At 40.1% G+C, this 27,144-nt stretch overlaps 1 pseudogene; it reads left to right on the plus strand.

Annotated features, from left to right (window-relative positions):
* The window catches only part of LOC113190151 (aldehyde oxidase 3-like), a 99,581-nt pseudogene that overhangs the window by 68,053 nt on the left and 4,384 nt on the right, over positions 1-27,144 (plus strand).

Here is a 27,144-nt window from a genome sequence, read left to right on the forward strand (position 1 = left end):
GCCATATGACATCAGGGGATCTTTCCTGTCTGCAGTCACTTGGTGGGTTTAGGGTAGAAAGAAGCACTTACCATTTTAAAAATTCTTTGGAAGTTTTGATTTGTATGTTTACCCAAATTGTAGGTTTTGAAATCTCCTTACTAACTTTTTAAAACAAAAAAAAATAACTTACTAGTTGTAGTTTCACCATGGACTGGTACATTCTGTTTGCTTTTCTGGGCAGGTGGCCAGCCATGAGTTAGAGACACCGAACCCTAGCAAGAAGAACAAAATGATGGTGTCCAACACAATCAGCACTATGGCTTCCCTGGTGCAACATCAATGGAAAAACTGTGCCAGTGACAATTTCACTGACTCCTATCCTTCTCCATCTCAAAGCCCTTTACCAGAGGAGCCTTCTCTAGTCTGGCAAATTTCTCCTGGTGCTTTTCCACATGAGCCCCGGAGATAAGAGGGTAAAACGCCATCTCCTAATGTGCCTTAGTACCACCCAAAGTAGTAGGCACCAGAATACTGCTTAGCAACATAAATTCTAATTTTCCTTAATATATTTTAAGAACACCCTAAGACCCTACCTTCACAAAGGCAGGCATCATCACCTCTTTTCCTGAAGCATTACCTAAAATACAGAATATAATAAGACCCACAGAAGGCAGAGCCTCAGGGAGAATCCTTAGGTGAGATCACTGTATATTCAGTTCTGTATTAAAGTGCAAGGAGGTTACCCCTTTGAAGGCTTTGAGTGTAGTTGTTACCACTCCTATGCCCTTGCCATTCCACTCTCTATGCCCAAGCAGGACAAAATTATAACAAGCCCCTACATTGAAGACCTCCTTATATGAGAACAAAGATGGTTTCAGATGCCTTCTCAGCAGATAGAGAGCAGTTTTGCTGAGCTAAGGGTTCTGGTGTCTGGAAAAAGGCAAGTATGCTACTTTGAAAGGAGACACTTTAATCCCAGCTACTCAGGAGTCTGAGGCAGGAGGATTGCAAGTTCAAGGCCAGCCTGTGCAACTTAGAGAGACCCTGTCTCAAAATAAAAAATAAAAAGGGCTGGAGATATAGCTCAGGGGAAGAGCATCCCTGGGTTTAATCCCTAGTATCAGAAAAAAGAAGGAAGGAAGGGAGGGAGGGAGAGAGGGAGGGAGGGAGAGAGGGAGGGAGGGAGAGAGGGAGGGAGGGAGAGAGGAAGAGAGGGAGGAAGGAAGAAAGGAGGTAAGTGAGTGAGGGGGGAAGTGGGGGAGGGAGGGGTCAGACTTTCCTGGTTTGGTCAGTTGAACTTGATACCAATGCCAAGAGTAACTTACTCAATCCCAACAACTGTGTAGCCACTCAGGCTCCAGGCTCTTCTTCCACACAGCTTTAATGAGTGATTCTAGAGTAAATTAACTGAGATAATAGTGAGTTTTGTGGTTACCTGGTCTTGTTAATATTTTCAAAAACCCTTCAAGGTAGGTACTAGATAGGGTGATATCATCCAAACCACAGCACTTTGGAGAACATGACATAAATGCAAAGACAATGAGTATAAATGGGGATTGATCCGGGCAAAGCAGACTGTGTGGCCACCTAGTGTTAGGGTCTTCATGTCACAGATGAGGTCAACAATGCCTGAAGAATAAAAATCAGTTCAATGCTGAGAAGCAGCGGAGCTATTCAATCCCAGGGACATACAGCATCAATGTGCACATTTCTTTACACACTGCATTGAATTCTTGGGTTCACTTTCTTGGACAGTGGTTTCCATAGATTTACTAAATATTTGGGAAATTGTAAATAAAATGTTGACACTTGGAACAAAGGAAGTACTTTTTTGGCTGAACTAGGTGGGTGGGATTTGCATTTTGTCTGGCCACCCTCTGACCTACTCTTTCACCTCATGAAAGGTGGCCCCAAGGTTCTATCTTAGCAGCATTTCCATAAGGTACAACAGGCCCTGACCCTTTTCCAGATTGGAGACATACCACAAGGGAGATACCGGAGGGAGGCAGAGATTACGGAGACCCGTGTAGGAAGTACTGCGTTTGGAAGTCCTCACATTCCAATCCTCTGTTGCTCTTCTTTTGCCACCTGTAGAATGCCTGACAGACCTCCATGGGATGCCTGAAACCCATCATCAGCCAGAGTTATAATGGCACCTGGAAAGGGTGGGTGAATACCAGATGTGGCCAAAGCCACACAGCTCCTGGGGGTCACTTGGCTAAAGCACCGTTCAGTACAGGGCAGGTCTTCCCAATTGTCAAGGAGCAGACAGATTACCTGGGCACCTTGTTAAAATGCAGATTCTGCTCAGTGGGTCTTGGATAGGCCTCAGAGTCTGCATTTCTATCAAGTTCCCATGTAACTTCTGTGCTGCTTGACCATGCTTTAAGCAGCAAGAGAGTGAAGGACAAATATAGATCAATAAGGTACCTTGCAACCAGATCCTATTGGACAGAAATATCTGGTTTACCTGGAGAAGTAGATCAGAGGCACTAAATGTCATTCTTATTTGAATGTAACTTCATATGTAGCTGGTTATTAACCAAGGAAAGTAGAGCCTATGCCATCCAGTTCACTTTTAGAAAGTTGCAGGAAAAGAAAATAGCAATCAGTTAATGGGGGCTCTTGCTGGAGAAACTGTTATATTTGATCAAGTCTTGAAAAGCATCTTTGGTGAAGGCTACAGATACTTGCCACTTTCCACATAGTCAATTCAAGCACTCTTGGGGAAAACTGGCTAAGTATTATCTGGACGGTAGTTTTTGTTCTCTTTATATGAGAACATGATCCAGAAAATGAAGGAGCAGAGGTTCTGCAAAGCCTCTTATTAGTGCTGTTGGAAAGTGACTTTGAAGTTCCATGAGAAAACCTTGTGATGCAGCAATGGACGGAACAGGCTTGAGTGACAGGATCACGTGATCTATCAAAGTTTTCACTTGGGTTCTCTGAAACTTAAATATATATGTGTATATATATGCCATGGCCATAGCTCCACCCTCAGCCCAATTCCCCAGGGATGGCAACAGGAAGACATGAGATCCTTTGACAGACTTTGCTTGGCAGTCCTGAATTTGAACTTCCACCACAGACATCTACCTTAATCATTTTTCCTTTTTTTTTTTTTTTTCTTTAAAAGGATCCACCAAAGCAGTGACTTGCCCTCCTCAGGGGAAGTCAGATAGGCAGTCATACTTCTTGAGCATATGTCAGAACCTGCTTGGGAAATATGCTTTTCGTTCATTCAGCAAAATAATATTCCAATAATAAGGAAGAGTATGACAGTCAAAAAATGGCTGTTTTCTCATGCTTTGCTTCTTTTGTCCAGTTATTTATTTTTCCTTTAAAAATATTGCTCTTCTGCTGGTCAGTGAAGCTTTTTGGCAAAGCATTAGTCTCTCTGCCACTGGATATTTTACGTAAGAGATATCTAATGCTGCCCTAAAATTAGTTTCTTTTAGAACATAAAAGGATCTTTGGAAAGTGGTACTCGGTGGTTTACATTTTTTATTTTGTCTATTCTTGTTTATTTTACTTCATTTTCGTTGAAAGGTTTTCACTAGGAAAAAAAATGTTTATCCTGACAGGAATGTAGGTAATATTGAGATGAGTCCCCAAATTTCCTACATACAATGCCTTATTATATATAAACCAGTCACAAGTTCCCACCTGCCATGTTAATAGTCCTGTGCATAGGGTGGACAGCTCAGGATAGAAGGATTTTTGTAAAATCTGAAGTGCCAGCCAGCATGGATTTAGCATTTATGCTTTTCAGTCCTAGTATTTAATAAGACATATGTACCACATATGTACCACAGTTCAAGCTGATCGCATGGAGCAAATAAGGAACATGTTGAGTAGGGCTGCTAGTGTTTCCCCTGCCAGGGAACAGGATGGTTCCAAAGCAGAAAGCAGGGAGTTGAAGGTGAAGATTCCCACCTAGAGAAGATGGGAAAATTCAGGAGAGGGAGTTAGGACAACTCACTCCAGTGCTGTTGGAATTCATTTCGCTTTCTCCTTTTCTTCATGTTGACTCTCTTCATTCTACTGCAGAAAATACCAAAGTCAATGACTTTGAAAATACCAAAGTCAAAGTCAAGATTCCAATAGCAATTTCCCAAAATCTTGAATCCAAAAGTAAAATCATGAGAAAGCATTAAAATCCAGATTTTGACAACTCCTCTCACTAACTCAAAATGCTCATTTCCAAGCTTCATTCTTTGAATGAATATTTATTGAGTGCTTGTTATGTGCTAGGCGTTGTTCTTAATGGAGAAACAGCAGTAAGCCAAGAACCCAGCCCACATGTTTTGCTTCCGTCCACTTGCAGTTGTTTTGCATTGCCACCTCATTTCCCGTCCTTTCCTCCTCTTCCTTCCAAGACACACCTTTTAATTGTCTTTCAGTCCTGTCCTCTCCTGTCTCCCCTGAAACCGCCCCATCAATCATCCCTTCCCTCTGCATCTTTCCCTTAATTCATTAACATCCTTTTATCAATATGCTCCATTTGCCCTAACCTATTTTACAAAATTAAAGAACAACAAAAAAGAGAAGCCTGCTCTCACCCATGCTGTACCCACCCTTGCACTGAGCTATAGTTTCATTTTTGTCTTTCTGCTTCCTCTCCCCGCCTCACTTTGCAAGGTGAGTCTGACTTGGGCACTCAGCACCCTGATTTCTTAATCCATCCCAAATGGCTGCCTCTCCACAGTACTCTAATGCCGTGCTCTTGTTAAAGAAGTAAAATGATTTCCACTAAGCTGTTTCTTATTATGTAGGCAGTTAAACCTATTGTATATGTAGTCTAGTTAATTCACAGGGCACCAAATGGATTTCATTTCTGATTAGCTGGGATAAAGACTGCCTGCAGAACTCTTGCCAAGCATTTTGGAGCCAGATCTGAGCCATACAGAAAGAATCATGAGGTAGATTAGCGATGTTTGTGTTGGGTGAATGAGTGTCCAGGGAGAGAGGTGGGAGGCAGTTGGGGACAGGGTTTTACTTATATTATCTCATTTAATTTTCCTCATACCCTGCAAGGGGAAGATTCTCGACCTTTTTCATAACTGAGGAAACTGAGACTCAAATAGGTTATGTGGTTCCCCGAAGTCATGCAGCTGGCAATAAGCAAAGCCTGGACCCATGTATCTGACCCAAATGTGCTTGCCTTTTTCATTCCACCACCCTTCTAACCACTTTCAAAATAGAGGTGGTGCACTCAAGAGAAGCAGCAGAACTTGACAATCAGGATTATTGCTCCTAGTTAACTTTTTTTTTTCCCCATGTCCTCATTACACCGTCAACCCTTCTTTTTGTGGCCAATGGAAGTTAATGCTCTTTTAGCAAAATACAGAAATAATAATAACTAATAATAAAGTGATAATATTAAGAGCTAACTGCAATAAATAGGACATTTATCAAGCTCTTTTAATATGCCAGACATCATCTAACTACCCCTAATTATGTCTCAACATTCTACAAGGAGACATTGTGACTTTCCCATTTTATTTATTTGTTTTTTTTGTTGTTGTTGTTTTCATTGATTCTTTTTAGTTATATATATATGAACCATTAAGATACATTTTGACATCATCACAAAAGCATGGAATAAGAAGCAAGGAACCGAGTCTTAGTGCAGCCAAATACTTGCCTGAGGTCCACAGATAAAAAGAAGAAAGCCAGGATTCTGGGTGGGACAGCCAAGCCCCTCTAAGGGACCCAACACCTCATCATTACACCGAGCTCCCTCTTTCCAGTGACTAAACAGTAGACAATATTTTAAACTAGCCTAAGCTCTTATACTTAGCATAATTTCAAACTAGTTTAATTCTCTAAGCCTTACATAGCTATCAAATCAAATAACCAAACTTTATGCCTGGATTATGTTACTGTCATTCTCATTAGAAATACATACACAGAACTATAATTCCATGCTCTTCTCTTAATTTTTACTGAGATATAAGAACTTGGTTTATCTAAAGAGTCCCAGAATTTTTTTTTATAAAATGCATATTTCAACTTACTTATTTGACAATGTCCATTTAAATTTCTGCATTATAAATTACTTTTTAGAGAGCCAAGCTATGAAAAATTTCTTTTCCTAGTGATCTGCTATTCTTTATATTTTGTTGTTTAATAAATATTAAGTACTTTCTTTTTATTTCTTTGCCTTGGCCACCAGGAAGCTTGAAGTTAATTTTATGCTTAATTTAGTTTTATTATGCATAAATCCTTAGTCTTTTAAGATTCACTCTATTTCATTTCTTGGTTCTCATCGGTTACTCTTATTTTAATGTCTTGATTATTGCATCTGTATCTGTTGGGAATCATTTTGTAAACAGGCTCATTTGAGGCTCCTTATAAGTGAAACTAAATTAAATGTTTGTATTTAAATGAATCTCTCATGAGTTAAATTTCTCAGCAGATGAAAAAGATCCTTTCCACAGCAAAGGACCATGCATTTGAATACAATTACTTGACCTGTTCATTTTCTTTTCTCAAGAATAATTGATCACCAAAATTTTAACTCCTTTTTAGATGTTGAAGCAACCACAAATTTATTTTTAAAAAGTTGGAAGCACAATACAGATGATTTTATTTCTGCAGAATCATTTGAGAATGAATTGCCCTATTGCCCCTGAGCACATTAGTGCTTAGTATCACTCAATACACAATATAACCATAAAAATCCATGGTATGTTACGAATGTCTAACCATCGGACCCTATCTGTGACTTGCCAGTTGTCCCAGTCAAGTCTTATATAGCAAAAAGATCCAACACAGAATCTTACTTTGGATTTAATTGTCCTGTCTCTGAGGTGTATTTCAGTTGGGATCAGGTCTTCCATCTCTCCTAGACATCTACAACTTGGACTACAACTTGTGAAGATCATGGCCAGGTATCTTGTGAATGTCTCCTAATTTCAGTTTGTCTGATGTTTCTTCATGATTAAATCAAGGTTATGCATTTCTGTCAGCACATTACAAAAGTGACTTCATGTTCCTTTCATTGCATCCAATTGGGTGACACATGATTACAGTGTGTCCCACCTGATTAAGACGGTATCTACTAGGCTTCCCTGCTGTGAGGCTGTTTCTCTCCTTTTGTAATTAATACCTATTGCATGGAGAGACACTTTGAAACTATGTAAATATATGTCTCTCATAAAACTTCCTATTTATTTAGAGTAGTATGGACTCATGGTTTCCTATATTATTCAGTGAGTGATAATTTATTTACTTACTTTTTTTTGGTGCAGATGATTGAACTCAGGGCCTTGTGTATTCTAGGCAAATGCTGTATTACTGATCCACATCCCCAGCTCACATTATTCATTTACTATTATTTACTATCATTTATTTTTAGGCTTGAGTCATCACAATGGATGACTCCAGGACTAGGACAGGAAAAGTAAAAGGTGAATTGTGCCATAATACAAGGAAGAGTCCTAAGAAGGACAAGGACATGTCAAAAGGACACAGAATGGGTGCAAGGGGCTCCAACTGGCCAAACTAGTCAGGAATTTTTGCTTTTTGTTTAAAAGACCAATTCTCCTGTACTGCAGTCATTTTTATTACTCTTCTTTGGACACTCTTTTGCTGCACTCCTCCAAACTCCAGCAGGAGTCCCAAGATACCACCAGCAGGAGACTGCTTCCTGATCTTTGCTTCTCCTAGTCCTCTCATGAACTCACAGCATCCTATTTCTCAAATTCACTCTACTCTGCTGTTGACCTGTGGCCTATTTTGCTTTTTCTCTGAAATTCAACTGAGATGTGAAGCCAGGATATCAGCAAAAAGCCCTTCCTACTTTTACACTCTCCCTAGTTGCAGAGGAAAAATCATAAAAACTGCAGAGGGAACAGATGACCCAGAGTCTCCAAGGCCAACACATTCTCTCCATGACAGGTCTACACAAGAAGTCAACTCAGAACCAGAAGTTTTCCTAAGGGCATAGAATTCAGAAGGGGGATTTGATGAGCTGGCTTTTCAATGCAATATTCCAGCTAGGCTCACATCCATCTCCTACCAACCACATTGGAAAATACCTGAGTTTCACAGGAGTTCCCTTGCATGCTAACACTGGCCTCTGTTTCTTTCTGTCTCTCAATCTCATAAGGCTTCCCCAATTTTTCTTCTGACTAATATGTTATCATAGAGATAAATCTCATAATTAATGTTTTAATGTATTAATCAGAACTCCTCTTCTGATTAATATGTTAACAGAAATACCTGTCTGACAGGTATACAAATAGTGTGCAACTTTTTTAATCATATAAGTCAAGACTAATTTCTCTACAAGAAAAATGGTAAAAGAGGACTTGTTGTACTCAGAAAATATAATCTGTACTATCCACATATAACACTAATATCATAGAATATATACAATTCATACAGATATAATAACCTTGTAGAATGAATGAATAATGTGGGTTGGAAGAAGAGGAGTTGGAGTATCTGGAAAGGAAGGAAGGCAGTAAGAAGGGAAATAGGAAAGAAGAGAGGAAGAAAAGAAGGAAGGTCATGGAGAGTTTATGGAAAAAAGATGTCTCACTTATTAGCTGATCAAGTCAGAAATAAGAAGTCAGTTCTTCAAAACTATTATCAAGTATTTATATGAGAAACTTTGTCCAAGTGATCCCGGCTTGCAATTTAAAAGAAAAAAATCACCAAAATGTTTGTGACTAGTGGAAATTTTGACTAGGAGCAGAAAATGAAAGAAAACACTTCAAAATTGAGAGCAATTTTAAAATCACATAGGAAGGTGAAACTCACACTGTAGGGAAATTTTGGTGATGTACAGTATAAAAATGTTGCTAAAAAGAGTCCCTCTAATCAAATGACAGCATCATTTAATTATGAACCTTTCAGCTCTACATCTGCCCAACATGGCTTGTCAAGCAAAATGCCACTTGTGTCACAAGTGTGTGTGGGTCTGGGATCTCAAAGTACCACAGCAAGAAGTGGAAGAGGAGCGATCACCGTCATCTAAGTGCTGGATCTCATGAAATGTGTCATCTGAGTTTATTTAGCCTTATTTCCTGACAAATGCATACTCAGTGCCACTGTACCTTACCACCAACCAACAAGATAGTGTAAAAAAGAAAACTATTCTGGATTTTCCTTCTTTTCCAAGTTGCAAATGTTTTAAATGTTTTGGGAGTATTTTAAAAATATGGATGTATCATGGAGTAGATGCTTCAAAATTTTACTTTTGCTTAAAGTTAAAAGTGGAGCCTCTTGTTGAAATCATGCATGTGAGGTGGACCATATGCCTCACAGCAGGATCATGTCTCTTGTTGTCTGCTCTAGGCACTTGGTGAATCCTTGAGAAGCACCATACTCTGTTTGTGATGTAAGTTAACTCTGAAGACGGTCTGATTTCTCTCATTTTCATTTCTTAGAGAAAGCTCTGCTGCTAATCCGTGTCCTGACTACAGAGAGTGTTTTGTCTTGTCGGTGCTAAGAAGTTCACTTAGACTGGGAGAAGGGAGAAATTGACATTTATCCTTATTTTGTTTGTGGAGCTGCCTCTTCTGAGATTAAAATTGACTGTCTGACAGGTGCTCACAAGGCAAGTGGCAGATACCATATCACTCCGTGGTAAATTTTTAATGAAAGTGCTGAGACTGAACTTTTGTGCCCATTGCCTAGCAAATATTTAATAAATAACAATTTGGGTGCCAGCAAGTATATCGAAAAAAAATGAGTACTCTCATCCCGTGTTGGTCCCAATTTATTCAAATGGGTTAGCCTTTCTTGAAAGTTACATCAAACATCCTCACACTGTGCGTATAATCTGAGTCAGTAATACTACTATTAGGCATTCTTCCTGACTCACCCCCAGGTTGGGGGAAGAGGTACCAAGGTGGTCAGGGAAAGCAAGAAACCAGGCAGATAAGTCCTACCAACAGAAAAAGGCATAATAGGTGACAACTGTGGGTTTTACAGAGAAAGCAGCAGGACTGGCATACTGTGTCTGGGCCACACAGGTGGTACCACTCAGAAGGGCCACAGCAAGTAATTCTAAGAGATGAAGCTGGGGAGCTAGTCAGGGACCTTGGCCATATGGCAACCCACTGACACTTCCAGTGTCTTTTAGGAATCAGGATCCAACCAAGGGTTTTTAGCAGGGGGGGAAAAAGTCATAGTTAAATCTGGAATTTAGATAGGTCAGTCTGGTGACTGGGTAGATGAAAACAGATGACTAGCACAGAACCAGAAGGCAGGGAGGCTTCTGCAATAACCTAAACAAAAGAGGATGAGGGTCTGTATCAGAAGCCACAGGAATGAGAAGAAGGGGGTAGATCTAAGACATATGGCATGGAAGGTGGATGGCACCTGGTGATGGAATGCTGAGGAAGGGAAAAGGAAAAAGCAATGGCCTACCTTAGGTGATTGGATCCCTATTTCATTCAGTTTTCTTTTTCTCAGAGCCTAGCCCAGAGCCTGGCACATAATAGGTGCTCAATTAGTGGTCATTGAGTTGTGAATTTTTAAGTTTTATTTGTAGAATAATTATATTATATTATTATTTTAATTTTATATCAAAAATTTGTTTTGTACACCACTAGTGTTTGTATACCCCTTTGCAATTAGTAAAGATCTTTCTGGGAAATTACTTAGTTAATTCCATAACAACTCCATGAGCTAGGTATTATTATTGATATTTTCATTTTACAGATGAGAAATCTGAGACTCAGATAAGAATTTTTTTTTTTTTTTTTTTTTTTTTTTTTTTGGTGGTGCTGGGAATTGAACCCAGGAACTTGTTTATGCTAGGCAGGTACTCTACCAACTGAGCCATATCCCCAGCCCTCAGATTAAGAAATCTGATCAAAGTTTCAGTTACTAAATAGCATTGTGAAAATTCAAAAATCAGAATTTCTGACTCTTTTTTTTTTGGGGGGGGGGTGGATACCAGTAATTGAACTCAGAGGCATTCAACCATTGAGCCACATCCCAGCCCATTTTTTATTTTTTATTTTGAGACAGCGTCTTGCTAAGTTGCTGAGGCTGTCTTTAAACTTGAGATCCTCTTGCCTCAGCCTCCCAAGCCACTGGGATTTTGCCACCACACCAGGCAAAATTTCTGACTCTTAAATTTCATACTCTTCGAAATAAAGGTTTTTCAAAATAAATGAAAAAATAAACCATCCCAAATGACAAATCATTGTTCAGTTCATCTCTGATATACTAATGTACATTAGAACAAGTTACCAAAGAGCTGGATATAACAAATCTCCTTGTCACTCTATCCCAGCTAGAGAGAAAGCCACAGACCTCTTATTCTTATTTCTTCTGGCATTAGACTCAGAGACTTGGAAACCCCCTAGAAAAGTTTATAACTGTGGCTCACAGTAGGAACAAGTGAGACTGGACCTGAGGGAAAGAAACTGGCTGGTAAGTCAGTGTCTTGATGGAAATTTGGAACTTGACCCTGAAAGGGTAAAGTTTCTAAGCTGGAAAGCTTGAATGTAAAAGATTAGGTATTATTAAGTTCCTCTGTTACACCCAGATTCCTGAGATAGTTAAGACAACACCCTACTGGCCATTTAGCCTAGGGCCCTGTGCAGTTCCTCACAGGGCCCGGACCAATCAGTTTGAATGTGTAACCCGCTTAAGAATGACCAATCACCGCCGCCCGGCCGGTTCCCGCCAATGAATGTGCCAATCACATCTCAGAGTTGTTGTTCAATTTCCCCGCGCCTCATGATGATTTGTTCTGATGTATGCAAAGCCCACCGCCCTCTCCAAAAAGTGTACTTAAGCTCTGCTTGACCTTTGCTCTGGGCTCTGAGCTGCGCTCCCTTCTTGAGTGGGCACAGAGTCCCAGCGCGCTGGAATGGATCCCCAATAAATCCCCTTTTGCCAATTGCATGGAGTAAGTCTCTTGTGTGTGGTCTCTCCCTCCGACGCTCCGCCGGACCCCCCCTTACAGACCCAAGTCTTACTAGCTCAGATCCCTGCCACCTCTGTATACTGGTAACACCCTCTCCCAAGCTATGAAATCCAGAAAGAGGTCTGCTGTCAGGTGCTGTGTACTAGCCAAGTGAACTTGGGATAGATATATGAAGGTTCTAAGCCTTAATTCCCTCATCTGTGGAATGGTAATTCCTAGATAGTGAAGGCCAAGCTTAGGTCCACCAGGTTCCAGATGAAAACAAACAAAAGCAGCCAGGAATTCAACTCTTTCTGTGAAATGGGGACTGAAGTCCATCCTCACCACAATGGGAGAGCAGCTTGGTTCACTATGAAAAAATAACAGCTAAGGCAGAGATTCCTGACTGACCAATCCTGAGTTTGAGGGAAACTGCAATTGCTGCCTAGAAACTAGGAAATGGTCCAACCAGAAGCACTATCCCACCAAGCAAAGAACCCAGAATTACTGACAGAAGACCTGCTTCTAAACCAAGGAACCAGGTGGGAGCAATCACACAACCCAGGGATGAATAGTTGGGGAGAGAAAATAAAAGAAACTTCACAGAGAATGAGCTTGAAAACTAAAAATTTGAAAGCACACAAGGAAAAACTAACACCATGAAATGTGATAAGATAATTTATTGCTATGGAATGAATATAACAAATGGAAATTACTTTAAGATAAACATGTTTAAGATCCTCAAAGAAATGTCTGGGTTTTGTTTTTGTTGTTTTTAAAAACAGGAGGATATGAAAAAAGTTGATGACTATCAAGAATAAGTATATATGAAAAGAACCAATAAAATATCCTGACAATTAAAAATACAGTTATTAAACCTAGAAGTTTTGAGATCAGAACTAGTCAAAAAGAGAATTAGTGAATTGAAAACTCACATTGAGGGATTTATTGAGACTATAGCCTAGCAAGATACAGAGATAAAAAATATGAATGAGAAATAGTGAAGCCAGATTTAAAGTTAGGTAGTCAGTGTAGTTAGGTAAATCGGGTCTAATATCGAGTAAGATCTAAAATGGAGGCCATGTTGAGAATGAATTCCAGGAAACAGGACAACTCTTGGAATGTTAATGAAGTTCAGGAAAAAGCCCAAGGCCAGAGCCCATCCCAAAGAAGTGTTAATGAACAGCCCCAGCAAACATGTAGATAGCCCATCCCAAAGAAGTGTTAATGAACAGCCCCCAGCAAACTTGAAGGTGGTGACTCATCAAGTCCTTCCTGACCAGATTACTTCTTTGGCCCACCTGTGTCCCACTCCTCGGGCCTTCCCACCTACATTCCATCACTGAAAGAACTATCACTTTCACGGATTCCATCTCTTGGGTCCCCTTCTTCCTCCTGGAGAAGTCTGTTCTGCTGTCCTTTAATAAATTTCTATTTTCCACTCTGACTTTGCCTCCGAGTGCTTCTCTGGTGTTATACTTCAACATTGGGGAAGCAAGGACTCGTCACCGGTCAACAGCGGTACCAATAGGAGACATGAAGGACAAACTAAAATGCCTTAGTATATTTCTAATAAGAGTGAGAATAAAAAGTATAAAATACAGGGAATGGCAAAGAAATGGTAGCTAAGTATTATTTAGAACCGAAAGAAATACAAAACTCAAAGAATACCCAGCAAGATAGTTAAAAATAAATCCAAATATAGACATATTATGTAATGGATAAAAGATGAGGAAAATATTAAAAAGCTAAAAGTGTAAAGACATACTATTTTTAAGAGGTTGACACAAGACTTCTTTTCAGCTTTTCAGACTCCAAAAAACAACGGAGTGTTATCTTCAAAAGACTAAGAGGAGATAACTATCAACCTAGAGTTTCAGTGAACTTGGGATAGATATATAAATATCTATATCTATCTGACAGAAACTGAAAGGGTTTGTCAATCACCAATCTTCATGGGGGAAAAAATAAACAGAAAGAAGGAATGAGATAATTAAGCAAACTTCTGAAAGAAAAAAAAATGCATTAAAAGCTTTGTAACGTTGACATATTTGTAAATTCAATATCCTTCTGTTTATTAGCAACATGCTTTATGCAAAGTAAATAATAAGTGATGCCTATTCATTAAACCTGAGTCAAGACAACCCTGCTACATATTTTCATTATAAAAGTTATAGCTTCTAAAACTCTTTCACAATATTATTATCTTAAAATAGCATATAACTTAAAATAGACATATTGACTTCTAGTATTTTTCTACAAAATTTTACATACATATTCTCATCTGTGTATTTAATTTTATAGCCTGATTTTTCTTACTTTATATACCATTATACTCATTTGTTACATTATTATTTCTCTCCATAACCATTATTTTAAATGGCTATATAATATTGGGACTGATTAAGGTAAAAATTGTGATGCTGATTTTATAGGAAGAGAGACTAGTACTTGATGTTAATAAACTTTTAAAGTTCTAGTAGATAGCATATACATATTATATACCAAATAAAAAAATAAAACCATACAAAAATACCAACTATTGCCAGTCAAAATGTTTCCTGGGATCAATAACCTCTAATTTTTTTTATTCCAAGAAACATTTTAACTGGCAATATTTGGTATTTTTATGATCTTTATCAAAAGTAGAACTTTGCCATGGCATTCTACGATCACCTTTTAAACCCTTGGTAAGAGAAAATAATCTTACTGTTTAAAAGTGGAATATGTACTATAACCATCTGTTTGGTTTTTACTCCCTAAAGAACATTAGAACTGATGTTGTCATGGATGCTTCCTTTAGTATAAATCATGCTGTGGATATAGACAAGTATATGTTTATACTTTATATCTAAATTGTCAGTGAGTTAATATATGAATTTTTTACTTACTAATCAATATTTTACCTGTTTTAACTACAGGCTGAAAGAAGCAAATCTCTTTCTTCTATTTTTGGGGTATCATTAAATAGTTTGTTCTGTTGGCTAAAATTATTTCCTCTTTTTCATCCTCCTATTCATTTACATGTAACAACATAGGAATGGAATTCTTGAATTCTGTTTTTTTATTCCATGAACGTCTATGGATTGCATAGATACAGGCCCTGCTAGACCCAGGGAATCAAGAGAGTCCCAGAAATCTTGTGTTTCTACAATTTCTAAGAGACTGTGATACCCATGATGGATAATGGAACCACAGACCAATGCCTAAGAATCATTTAGGAATTCATTACAGGGATGAGACAAAAGATGTACTCAGCAATGGGAAGAAGAATAAGAAAGAGGAAACAGATGTTCACAAAGACTTAGGAGATAAAATTATCAATTGACCAGGACTAGAAGAAAAAAAGACAACGGTGGTGGTGGGGGGAATCCCAAATTTCCAGCATGGAGATCCAATGTTGATGGTAGTTCCAAGGATGGAAAATACAAAGAGGCATAGAGGTGTACACTTATAAGTATGAGCTCAGCTTGGCTTTGTTAACCTCAAGTAGCCTGTGAGAGATCCAGGTAGAAGTGTCAAGGAAAAGATTGAAAGTCCAAGTCCAAACCTCAGAGCAGAAGGTGTGTATTTGGGAGTGATCCAAGTAGAAGTATTAGTTGAAATCACATGAGAATTAGGATCATGACAGAGAGGGAGGGAGGGGTAGAGAGAAAGAGAGAATATGAGCTTGGAGGCTTTAACTCAACAGTGAAAAGTCACACAATTGTATTTGTTAACATTTTTATGTAACCCAAATATTTTAGCACATTACAAATATGAACAAAGAAAACAAAAGTTTCTTTTAGCCTAACATTTCTTTTAGCCTACCATTGATTTCTTTTGGATCACATTTTTGTAGGCCTAAATTCCTATTTAAACAGCTGCTAAATTTAAAATATAATCAGCTTATGTCAAAATTTAGCCCTTGGAATGAGAGAAAGAAGGGGGAAGATGCTGGGATATGGGTCTACTGCTTTAGAAATTTTCTAGGACATTCCTGAGAAAGAACAAACATGAGACCTTGAACACCATCCTCAGATTTTGGAAAGACCCTTTGATAACTGGAAAAGGGGCTGAAGAACTTTTTTGAAAAAATTATAAGTTATCCTTTCATTGGTAAAATGTCTTTGGGGTGAAGAGATCTTGTTCCAGGAGAATGAGGCATCTGTTTCTAAAATTCACTGCTAAGCAAATAACTTAGCAGACCATTGAAAATAAGTATTATTGTGTTTTCAAGAAAGTCTGGGCATTTTTCCAAAACCTACCCAAGAATTTCAGAAGTCATTGCTTGTATCTGTAAGTAGAATATGGAGAGCTATAGAGACCTGGACTCCAGAAGGAAATCAGTTACTTTAAGTGAGTGAGAACTTTAGATGATCAAGCTGGAAATTCGTAAACAGCATGAAAAAGTGAGATTCATTTCTTTCTTTGTCTCAGATCGAGGGGACATTTACTCAAGGTCTTGGATTTTATGCCTTAGAGGAACTGAAATATTCTCCTGAAGGAGTCCCATACACACATGGTCCAAAGTACAACATTCCTTCGGCTACTTACATCCCTGAGGAGTTCCACATGTCCCTGTTGACATCAAAACAAAATCTAAAAGCAAGCTACTCCTCCAAGGTAAGCATCTACAGTCTTTATTTAATTTGACCCCTGTACATGCTCCTTTTTCCTTTTAACAAATGAGTGGATGGATGAATGGCCCAATCTGTGATCTATTAGGATTTTAAAAATCACACTGAGGGATTTGCTGAGAATATAACCCAGAGAGGTATGCAGAAATGAAAAGCATGAGTGAGAACAAAGGAGAGATAGCACTAACATAATGCCAGGGTGGAAGGCTGGCTCACAGCTGCTCTCTGCTATAATTAGTCCCCAGATCTCCACCACGACCCCTGCAGACGATGAACTGGGTTTAAAACAGCTGGCTGCAACACTGAGCTAAGAAAGTGGCGAAAAATCCCACAACACAGAGAGTAGTTTTTAAACCGAGGGCGGGTTGGCTTTGTGACCTTAAGGGTCAGCTTCCACGCTGGAAAGAGAGCTCTGGAAAGAGAGTATGAGCCCTCGTTCCTTTATTTAATAGCAGGGAGCTCAGAGAGGAATAAGGTTTCAAGGGTGGAGTCATGCTTTGTGATGTTGTGGTCAGCAGATTGATTGACATCTTGGTGAGTCACACCCATCTCAGGTGCTTTCTGGGATCTTAGGCAGAGCTAGAGGGGAAGGTGCACCTGCATCATGGGATCAATCCCTTCACAATGCCAGGCCTATCCCTTCACTTGACTACTATGCACAATAGTTCACACACACACCCCACAGACGGCTTGTGACACCCAGAGAGGTTTCTAGCACCTATCTCAATATCTGGAACCCCTTGGGGCTTAGGGGAAGGGGAAGGTGTCTGTATGCCTGTCCTTGCCAGAGTACTCAGCCATACCCATGCTCCTCTCAAGCCTGACTCAGAGGGCTGCATTGGAGCCAAGGGTTTAAAAAAACTAAAAAGATAAAACAGATTCACTTCACTGCCCCTCACAGTTCCATCCCTTGACTGAGATCAGTAGAGGCAAGGGAGAGGGCCTGCTGATGCCATCTGCATCTCCTTTGCTCCATTTCCTTTGCAGCCCAACCATAAGAACCAGCATGTTTCCAGATGGATTCCAGCTTTACTTAACCTCTTGGTCCCAAGGGTATCAAATGGGTCCTTCCTCAAGTGTTAGAGACAAATATCAAAAATCACCTAACTGGTGTTAACAAATGCCAAAATTAAATAAATCCGTGCATCTACTAGAAAAAGAGGACACAACATTACTAGACATTGGAGTAGATTTTGTCAGTAGATGTCCTTAGCTGATATTAGGTTGAATCATACAAAACTGATGATATATTTGACCATTTTTGACTTACAAATATGGTAGTTTTATATGGTTCAGCCTAGTAGATGAGGAAATACTGGGAGAGCAAAGGCTGACAGGACCCAATTCTGGAGATGGGAAAGCATTGATTGGGCAGAGTTGTCCCCAGAAGTTAGGCAAAGATGCTCATCAAAGACTCCAACATTCCCCATTCCACATCCTAGCTAAGTCTCCCTTTCTTTTAAGTGTTGTCAAATCCCTTTATGATAAACCTTTGAAAATTTCCCAAACTCTATTATTTTAACAGCCTACTTGTAAGGATACCTCAAAGGCTGAAAGATCCCACTCCACTCTTGAACTTGAATCATATGTATATGATTCAGTAGGTCACCTGAAACTGATAAAAATCTAAAAATAAGGCTTCAAGAATTTGTTTCACAGTCACTGTGTCTTGATTCATTCTGGAGATTCCAGAACATCTAACAGCAAGGACAGCTAGGACTGTGTATCTCCTACAGGGACACCAGTGAACCAGCAGATGATGTTCTGAGAATTCCTTTAACCTTGAGACCAGCAGCAAGGAGAAGTCCTCAGGAGTGCCTTCAGCCCTTGTTTCCTGTAAAACTTGTTCACATTGTTAGAAATGGAGGAACTTTCTACACCCCCATCACTACACCACCCCTAACCCACAAGCAGGGTAAGTTCTAGTCATTGCACAGCTGCTCCCATGAGCCTTCCCTCCCAAACCCACACTCACCAGTGAGAGGGCTACCCCAACATTCCAAAACATGAGAAAGAAGCAGTGCGGGGCATCCTTGCCAGCCACACTCAGGTGCTAAAGCAGAAAGCTAGTCCAACATCCTTGTCAATTCTTCCTCCCATTCTCTCCCAACACGCATAAAACACCCAAGAAGGGCTGAGGTTGTGGCTCAGCGGTAGAGTGCTTGCCTAGCATATGCAAGACCCTGGGTTTGAATAAATAAATAAAATAAAGGTATTGTGTCCAACTACAACTAAAAAGTAAATATCAAAAACAACTACAACAAAAAAAAGAGTCATAAGAAGATTCCCTGAACTTCCTTGGCCCCTCCAATGTGTACCTGGACACCCTATCTCAAGTCTAATTCTACAATGTCATATACATGAATCTTCACCCACTCTACAAAATAATAAACACTTCCTGTGGGCGGATGATTTGATTTGTTACTTCTTCTGACTTTCCAGGACCCCACTCCATTTCCTCCCACTTAAAGCCAACTATACTTCCATTTCTCAGAAATTTTTGTGATATTCATTTTCCAATTAAGGGCAGCAGAAAGTTTTATGTAGTCACTTAAATGTCACAAGAGGGAATTGAGACCTGAGCTTTCCTTTTAATATATGTGGACCTTGGAGTTTTAAAGTGTTAATGATTGGCCAGTTTTAAAGATGGCCATATGGACATCATTATCTTGACCCCAAATATGGCTCTGAATACGTGGGTAAAGAGGCTGAACTGAACATTATCCTTTCAATAACAACATTGTTCAACAATAACACCCTTTCAATCTACAGAATTGGTCACTGCTCATGCTATGGCAAAGCTTTGACGCACGTTTAGAGAGGGGATATAGAAATAAGAAATGGTAATAAGCCAAAGTTCTCCAAACCACAGTCAATTTCAGATTATTGTCTCTACATATAAATGTTTATATGTTTATATGAATTTATTTTTTTAGATATAAATTTATTTTTTAGATATAAACATTTTAGATATAAATGTTTATATGGAATATAACCTACTCACTTCTCAGCCCTGTAATCTGCCCTCTGCTCTCACCATGGCACTAAAACAAGTGTCCCCAAAGTCTCCATGATCTCAGTGCTACTATCGGATACAATGGGCCCTCTTTAGCCCTTAACCTTCCTGACCTCTCAGCAGATTCACCGCCACTGATTGCTTCCTCCTCAAATCTCTCTCCTTGGTTCCTGCAATGCTTCACTCTCCTGATATTCCTCCTCCCTCTCTGTTTATTTCTGGGTTTTTGTTACTGCAGATTCCCATTTCTCTGCCCAGTCCTTAAATGTTGATGTTCTCAGAACTCCATCCTGGACCTCAATGTTTTCCTTCTACAAACGTTCCCTACATGATCTTATCCACTAGTAAACAGCCGTAAGCATTTTGAGGACAAGTCCTACGTAACCTCCCTCAGACCTAAGACAGTAGATAAACCTGGGGGATACTTAAAAATATTTGACATGTTGAATTGATTTTTTTCCTTCTCTAATCTAGTCCCCTCTGTGGCTAATCCCCAGACCCACTCCATCAACACATATATTTCCCCTAAAAGAGAGTGATGGTCACGACACTGTACTTCTTAGAGAGAGGTCATTTTTGCCCTTCTCCTGCTGTATATACTTTCTCAGTTAAGTCCTGGAGTATCATTTTCTAATTGGCAGTTTATGGCTTATTAAAGGATCATAAAATTAATTTATGAGGTCATAACCACCATTTTAATTAAGCTTCATAGAATACAATAATAGAAAAATATCAATATGTTTTATATGTAATAAGGAAAAAGATTTTTTTCTTAGATGTCTGCATATGTGTGCATGTTGCCCACATGTGTATATTGGGAAAAATGTGACATGTAGATCTTACAGTGGATTATGATAAAAAAATAAAATAAAAAGTTTGAGAGACACTGCTTAGAAGTGTTCATGTCCTATCCAGATCAAATATAATCCTGGCATCGTCTGTCTCATAAACGATGTAAGTTGATAATGCCCTCCTTAGCCCTAATGAGCATGATGAATTTAAATCACATTTAAGAGTAAGTTTCAGAATAATTATTTTTTTCATTTTAATAAAACTTCATAAAATGATGGGCTACTTAAAAATGAGGGACTCATGTTGTAGCTCAAAATTTTCTTATTTCAACAGGATGTTGTCAAAATAAAAAATAAGTAGGTCACCATATATTTTTCTTTCTTTTTTAAAATTTAATTATTTATTAGTTATAATCAGCAATAGATAACAGTAGAAAGCTCTTCGATTCATTGTACACAAATGGAGCAGAATTTTTTACTTTTCTGGATACATATGAAGTAAAGTCATACCATTTGTTCAATTATACATGTACCTAGGGTAATGATGTCCATCTCATTCCACCATCTTTCCTACCCCTTTGTCCCCACTGCCCCTCCCCTTTACCACATAAGTTTCTTCACTTATCCCATGCCCCCCCCAATATGGATTAGAATCTACTAATCAGAGAAAATATTCATCCCCTGGTTTTTTGAGATGGGCTTATTGCACTTAGCATGATATTCTCCAATTCCATCCATTTACCAGAAAATTTTATTCTCTTTTAATGCTGAGTAATATTCCATTGTGCATATATATACCACAGTTTCTTTATCTATTCATCTATTGAAGGACATCTAGGTTGCTTCCATAGTTTAACAATTGTGAATTTTGCTGCTGTAAACATTGAAGTGGCTGTGTCACTGAAGTATGCCAATTTTAAGTCTTTAGGGTCTAGACGGAGGAGTGGGATCGCTGGGTCAAATGGAAGTTCCATTCCAAGTTCTCTAAAGAATTTCCATACTGCTTTCACATTGGTTGCACCAATTTGCAGTCCCACCAGCAATGGATGAGTGTGCCTTTCTCCCCACATCCTCAACAACATTTATTGTTGCTTGTATTCTTGATAATAACCATTCTGAATGGAGTGAAATGAAATCTTAGAGTAGTTTTGATTTGTATTTCTCTAATGATTAGAGATGTTGAACATTTTTTCATATATTTGCTGATCAAATGAATATATTCTGAGAAGTGTCTGTTCAGCTCCTTAGCCAATTTATTGATAGATGGTTTGTTGTGTTTTGGTTTTTTTGTTTGTTTGTTTGTTTTTTGGGTTTTTTTTTTTTAGTGTTAAGTTTTTTAAGTTCTTTATATATCCTGGATATTCGTGCTCTGACAGATCACCATATATTTTTCCAGAATATATTTTCATAGCATTAAATAATCTATTTCAGGAAATGCATGGCTCTCTGTGGAATGGGCCACAGGACCTCTAGACAGATACCATCCTATGGAATTCTATGAACATGCCACCAGGGGGCTACAGCAGGCACTACTCAGGCTCTAAACACAGCTCCTTGCACTCCACCTCCTCCAGAGGATGATGAGAGGGACAGTTAGGTACCTATTCCAGACCCTAGAATTAAGGATATGTGTGGTGGTATAATCTCCTTCTCAATGATTGTGGCTTTTTGAAACCCTGGGACAACTTGTCTAGCTGATGGTTACTTGGGAAAGTATCACCTTGTGCAGTTTCAGAACCACACAGGGAAGACTATAATGTCGCCTCACAGTCTGTCTCAATGGGTTGCCTTTTTAAGATGCTTATTTTCAATGAAAACACAGATTATAAGAAATGACTTGTCCTAGCACAAACTATGCCATGGTATCCCAGCTTTCCCCTTTTCCTCACCCCACACTATACTCATCTGGGCCACATATCTAAGGGAGTGGGAACAACCTCTCTGGAGTTAGGATCATCAAGTTGTCACATAGTCCTCTGCCCTGGAAGCATTCGATCTTCTCAGATATTGCAGCATTTTGGAACTTCCTATGTGCAGTAGGACCAGGACTCATTGCTTGTCTTGGGTGCCTCTTCCCTAGTCCAGTACAACCAAGTGTTGCTTTTCTGAGAAATGCATCATTAGGCAATTTCATTGTTGAATGAACATCACAGTGTGCACTTACAGAAACCTCAATGGTGTATGTCTGTCACTCAACATGGCCAGGAAAAGTGAGGTGTGTGAGATGCTGCCAGCATAAGACAGAATATTGTTTTACAGTCAACTTTCTTTTAAATAAGTAGGAGTACACTCTAAAATAATTTTTTAAAATAGTAAATACATAAACTAGCCATAGAGTTGTTTATTATTATTACCAAGTTTTATGTGCTGTCCTTAGTTGTATTGCTATATTTTTATACAACTGACATATAGTACATTTGTTTACACCAGAATCACCACAGACATCTGAGCAATGCACTGTGCTTGATGTTAGACTGTACGACATCACCAGGAAACAGGAATTTTTCAGCTCCATTTTAGTCACAAGGAACCATAATCACATATTCTGTCTGTCACTGAGCAAAACATTGTTATACAGCCCATGACTGTACTCAGAGGTACAATTTCATAGTTGTTCTATATAATTATGTAGTTATATAGTTGCTCTATGCCAACCAGGAGAAAGGGGAAACTTCTTCTAAGGTAAAATAAGGAAACTCTACATAAGGACAGGTTGACACCTATAATACTGCTCAGTGCCAATTGGCAGAAAAAGAGATGGGACAGCAGAAGAGTCACAGGTATCAGTGTCTTCTTTTTTGTTCTGCTATACTGGAATGCCTGAGACTGGGATATTTAAAATGAACAGAAGTTTATTTGACCCATAGTTCTGGAGGCTGGAAAGTTCAAGACTGAAGGGCTCTCTTGTTGCATTAAAACATAGCAGAAGGCATTGCAAGGCAAGAGACAGCAAGAGAGGGCCAAAGTCACTTTTATAACAAATCCACCCTCACAATAAAGAACTCACTTCCACAGTAATGGCCTTAGCTCATTTGGCGCAATGCCCAAGGTGTTGAGAGGCAGGACCTGCACGAGGCAGGGGCAGAGCTCCCGTGACCTACTCAATTCTTCAAGGTCCTATCTCCCAACTCTTTTGCACTGGGGATTAAATTTCCAACACATGAACCTTGGGAGACACATTCAAGCTGTAGCAGTTGGTAAATGTGACCACCCTGCAGAGGAGAGTGATGCTGAATCACAATAGCTGTGGATTTAAGGTTCAGGAGTGCCAGCAGGTTAGGTCCAATCCCAGCTATGCAGCCTTGGGCAGTTACCTAACTGCTCTGAGTCCCAGTTTCCACAACAAAAAAAGGGACAACAGCCAGGCCTAATCCTCAGAATTATTGTGAGAATTGAAGGACACAACCCATGTGAAGGGCTTGACAAGGCCCAGCAGAGTTAACTGAGGATTGTGGTTTCTGCTGATGTTACTTATGCTATTGTTATAACTGCTCAACAAGCTCTTCTGGATGGGTGTTGACTTATTCACTTATTCATTCAATAAATATTTACATTGAGCACCTGTATGTGACAGTTAAGCCTCAGATAGGACTGACATGACCCCATTTTAGGCCAAGCTGGTGGCATCATTCATCAAGCCATTCCTCATGGACAGAGTGACTATCACCGATGGATTCTAAGCCTATTCAGGAGCCTCTGATCGCAGCTTGCTTTCGCTTCAGATTTCCCCTCAGGAAGATATCAGCCCAGCTCCATCTGTACAGTCTGGTTTCTGCTTGTAAGTTAATGTAATGGAACAAATTTATATATCAGTCTCTTGAGAGCTTGAGTAGTCTTCTAGGGCCAATCAACTGCAGAGCCCTGATACTGGTAGGTTTCTGATGGGTTAAAAAGTAAACTCAGACTATAATGATCGTCAGCTCCTCTTCCCTTGTGAAACCTCCCAGGTCTGCCCAGGCTGCCCAGGGGACTCTCAGGAGCAAGCAACTGAGATGCAGGGGTCAGAGCCCAACTCTACCACCTCTAGTCACCTAATCCTGGGTAGGACACTCATAATGCAGGGACCTCACTTGCCAGGGTCATTGACAGGATTCAGAGTCTAATGTATGTGGAAAATTGCTGGCAGCAGAAGGCAGAAGGCAGGTACAGTCACATGCTGTATCAGTTAATGACAGACCATATATACAAAGGTGGACCCATCGGATGATATCACCTAGATCCCCTATTATTGTCTTAGTTTGTGTAGTTGCAGAAGGTGGGAATTGCCTCACAATGCTTTTTTCCAATGTTCCCCGTTGTTAAGCAACATATGACTGTATACAAAAACTATAGCCATGGCTTCCCTCTCTCCTGTCTCTGGCACTCTGGCCTGTTGACGACAGAGACATGGAGTGTGGATCCAGGCCTCCAACCTCAGAGGAGTCCAGCTGCTGGGGAGGGCAGGGCTGCAGGACCTGATTGAACCAGTATAGGTGCAGTAGTGAGCCACTGATAATGTCAACAAAGGTCTTTGAAGCTTCTCTGGGCCAAAATAACTCCACCAGCTCCTGCTCATTTCCAGGGTTAGTCACTGTCTGAGGGGTTTCATAAGCCAATTATGTGAGTTAAGACATGATTGATTAATTAAGGCAACGGATTAGCTATGAAGTACATAAGGAGGAAGAAAGTTAAGTCATTCACAGTAAGAGCCCTTTGCTAGTTCCCCGTGAGCTTATGATACACACAGAGTCCTCAACAAGGCTTCCAAATACCTGCATAGTCCACCCACTGACCTTTCCCAGGGCTCCTGGTGCCATGATTTCTGCACTCAAGCCACATGGCCTTCTTCAGTCCCTGCATGGGCCCAGCCTTTCTCTTTCTTTGCCCATGTCACCTGCATCTGTCAGGGTTCTCGAGAGAAACAGAACCAATGGGACTACCTGTGTATATGCCTGTACATATGTGAATGAGTTACACATGTACGTTTATGTGTACATGTATGCATGATACATACATATGTGTATACATACCTATATATATATGCATATGTGTGTGTGAGTATATACAACACAGATTTATTTTCTTTCAATTATGGGGGTGACAAGTTCAAAAGCTGTGGGGCAGACCAGTGGGCTGAAAATTCAGGTACATTTCTGGGTTAAAGCCTTGAGGCAGAATAATTCCTTCTTCTCAGGGAAACCTCAGGTTTTGCTCTTAAGGCCTCCAGCTGATTGGATGAGCTTCACCCACAGGCTCAAGGGTAACTTTCCTTAAAGTCAACTGATGGTCAATGTTAATCATATCTACAGAACAGCTTTACAGCAACACCTACACTGCTGTTTGACCAAACATCGAGGTTCCTTAGCCTCATCAAGCTGACACATAACCACCTGCCCTTCTGCCTGAGATTAACCCTCACCTGACTGTCAGTTCTCACCCCTGAGATATCAGAGTAAATGTCACCTCCTCTGCCCCTCAGGTCATGTAGATGTCCCTGGCTGTCCTGTCTCATAGCACTTTGATTTTTCCTCTGTGACTCAGTTCATTTCCTCTTGGCATTCTCCTCCTACTCAACCTCACTTCATCAGAGCAGGACTACATAGGCTCTGGTCACCACTTCAGGGCTTCTCTGGCCTAGAGAGCATCTTGAGGCAAAGAAGAGAAAGACTTCCTCCCTCCAGGTGGATGAGCACCTCACAGATCAGAACCTGGTAAGTAGCGAGTGGTCTAAATGTCACCTCATGGTCCGACAGCTCATGTGCAGGAATCAGCCTGTACAACCAGTCAGAAGAGTGCCAGTGTGTGACATAACACTTTTCATGCAGGACAGGATGTATGAGTGTGCCCTTGACACAGTGGTAGAGGACTTGGGTGGTGGTAAACTTAGATTTTACCCTAGGGGGCATTTAACCCAGAGATACTCAATGGCAGGCACTGCACACCAAGAGGACATGAATCTCCTGGAAGGGGCATGAATGTCTTTAAAAAAGCTTTGACCTACTATGATACTCTCAGTTTATAACTTGGGAATGCTTTATAAGACTTGCAATTTTTAAAAAATTCATACTAGGAAAGATAGACCCTTGGCAAAGGCCCAGTTGGGAATGTCAGCCAAAAACCAAGACATTTCTTTGTCCTCCTCATCCTTTAGAAACTCAGGTGGAACTGTGGGTATTACCTGAAACTATGGCCAGCCTCCCTGCCTGCACCCACATGGCTCCCTCAAGCATAAGCACACCAGGCCTCTGCCAGTCTCTCACCGTTTGGCAAGCTTCACCAACTTTGGGGGTAACCACATGGCCTACCTGCCTCCAAACCAGAGCTTCTTTAGGGACCAGCCAGTTGCCTATACAAATGGAAACCAAGTCCTGTAGCAGAGCTCAGAGCTGTCCTGGAGATCCTAAAGGACAGTTGGGAAAAACCATATCTTGAAAAGAGAATGAGCCCAGGTAGGTACTGATTTGGAAGAGATAAGGGACTATCAGGCAGAGCCCACACATGCTCAACCATAAGTGGGTTTGTTCAACATTCACCATCCCCTGCATGACCCAGACCCTCTAGATGCTCTTCTACATTAGCTTAGTCCATTGGTCACTGTGCCCACCCCTGCCCAACACCACATGGGCCAGATGTCCTAGGTGAGGTTTACTAAAAATCTTCTCTTTTAATTTTGTCTCCTCCCCCTCCTACCATGGTTCAGGGGAATCCAGAATGTTCCTGGGGTCTTCAGTGTTCTTCACCAGAATTGATGCTGTGGCTGTAGCTCACAGGGATACAGGCCTAGCCCCAATTTTGGGATGAACAGCCCAACCACACCCGAGTTGATTCGAATGGTCTGTATGGATCAGTTTACAGACACAGATTGGGACCCTCTACCTT

This window comes from Urocitellus parryii, chromosome 1 (genome assembly GCF_045843805.1).
Source record: "Urocitellus parryii isolate mUroPar1 chromosome 1, mUroPar1.hap1, whole genome shotgun sequence".
Lineage (NCBI taxonomy): Eukaryota > Metazoa > Chordata > Mammalia > Rodentia > Sciuridae > Urocitellus > Urocitellus parryii.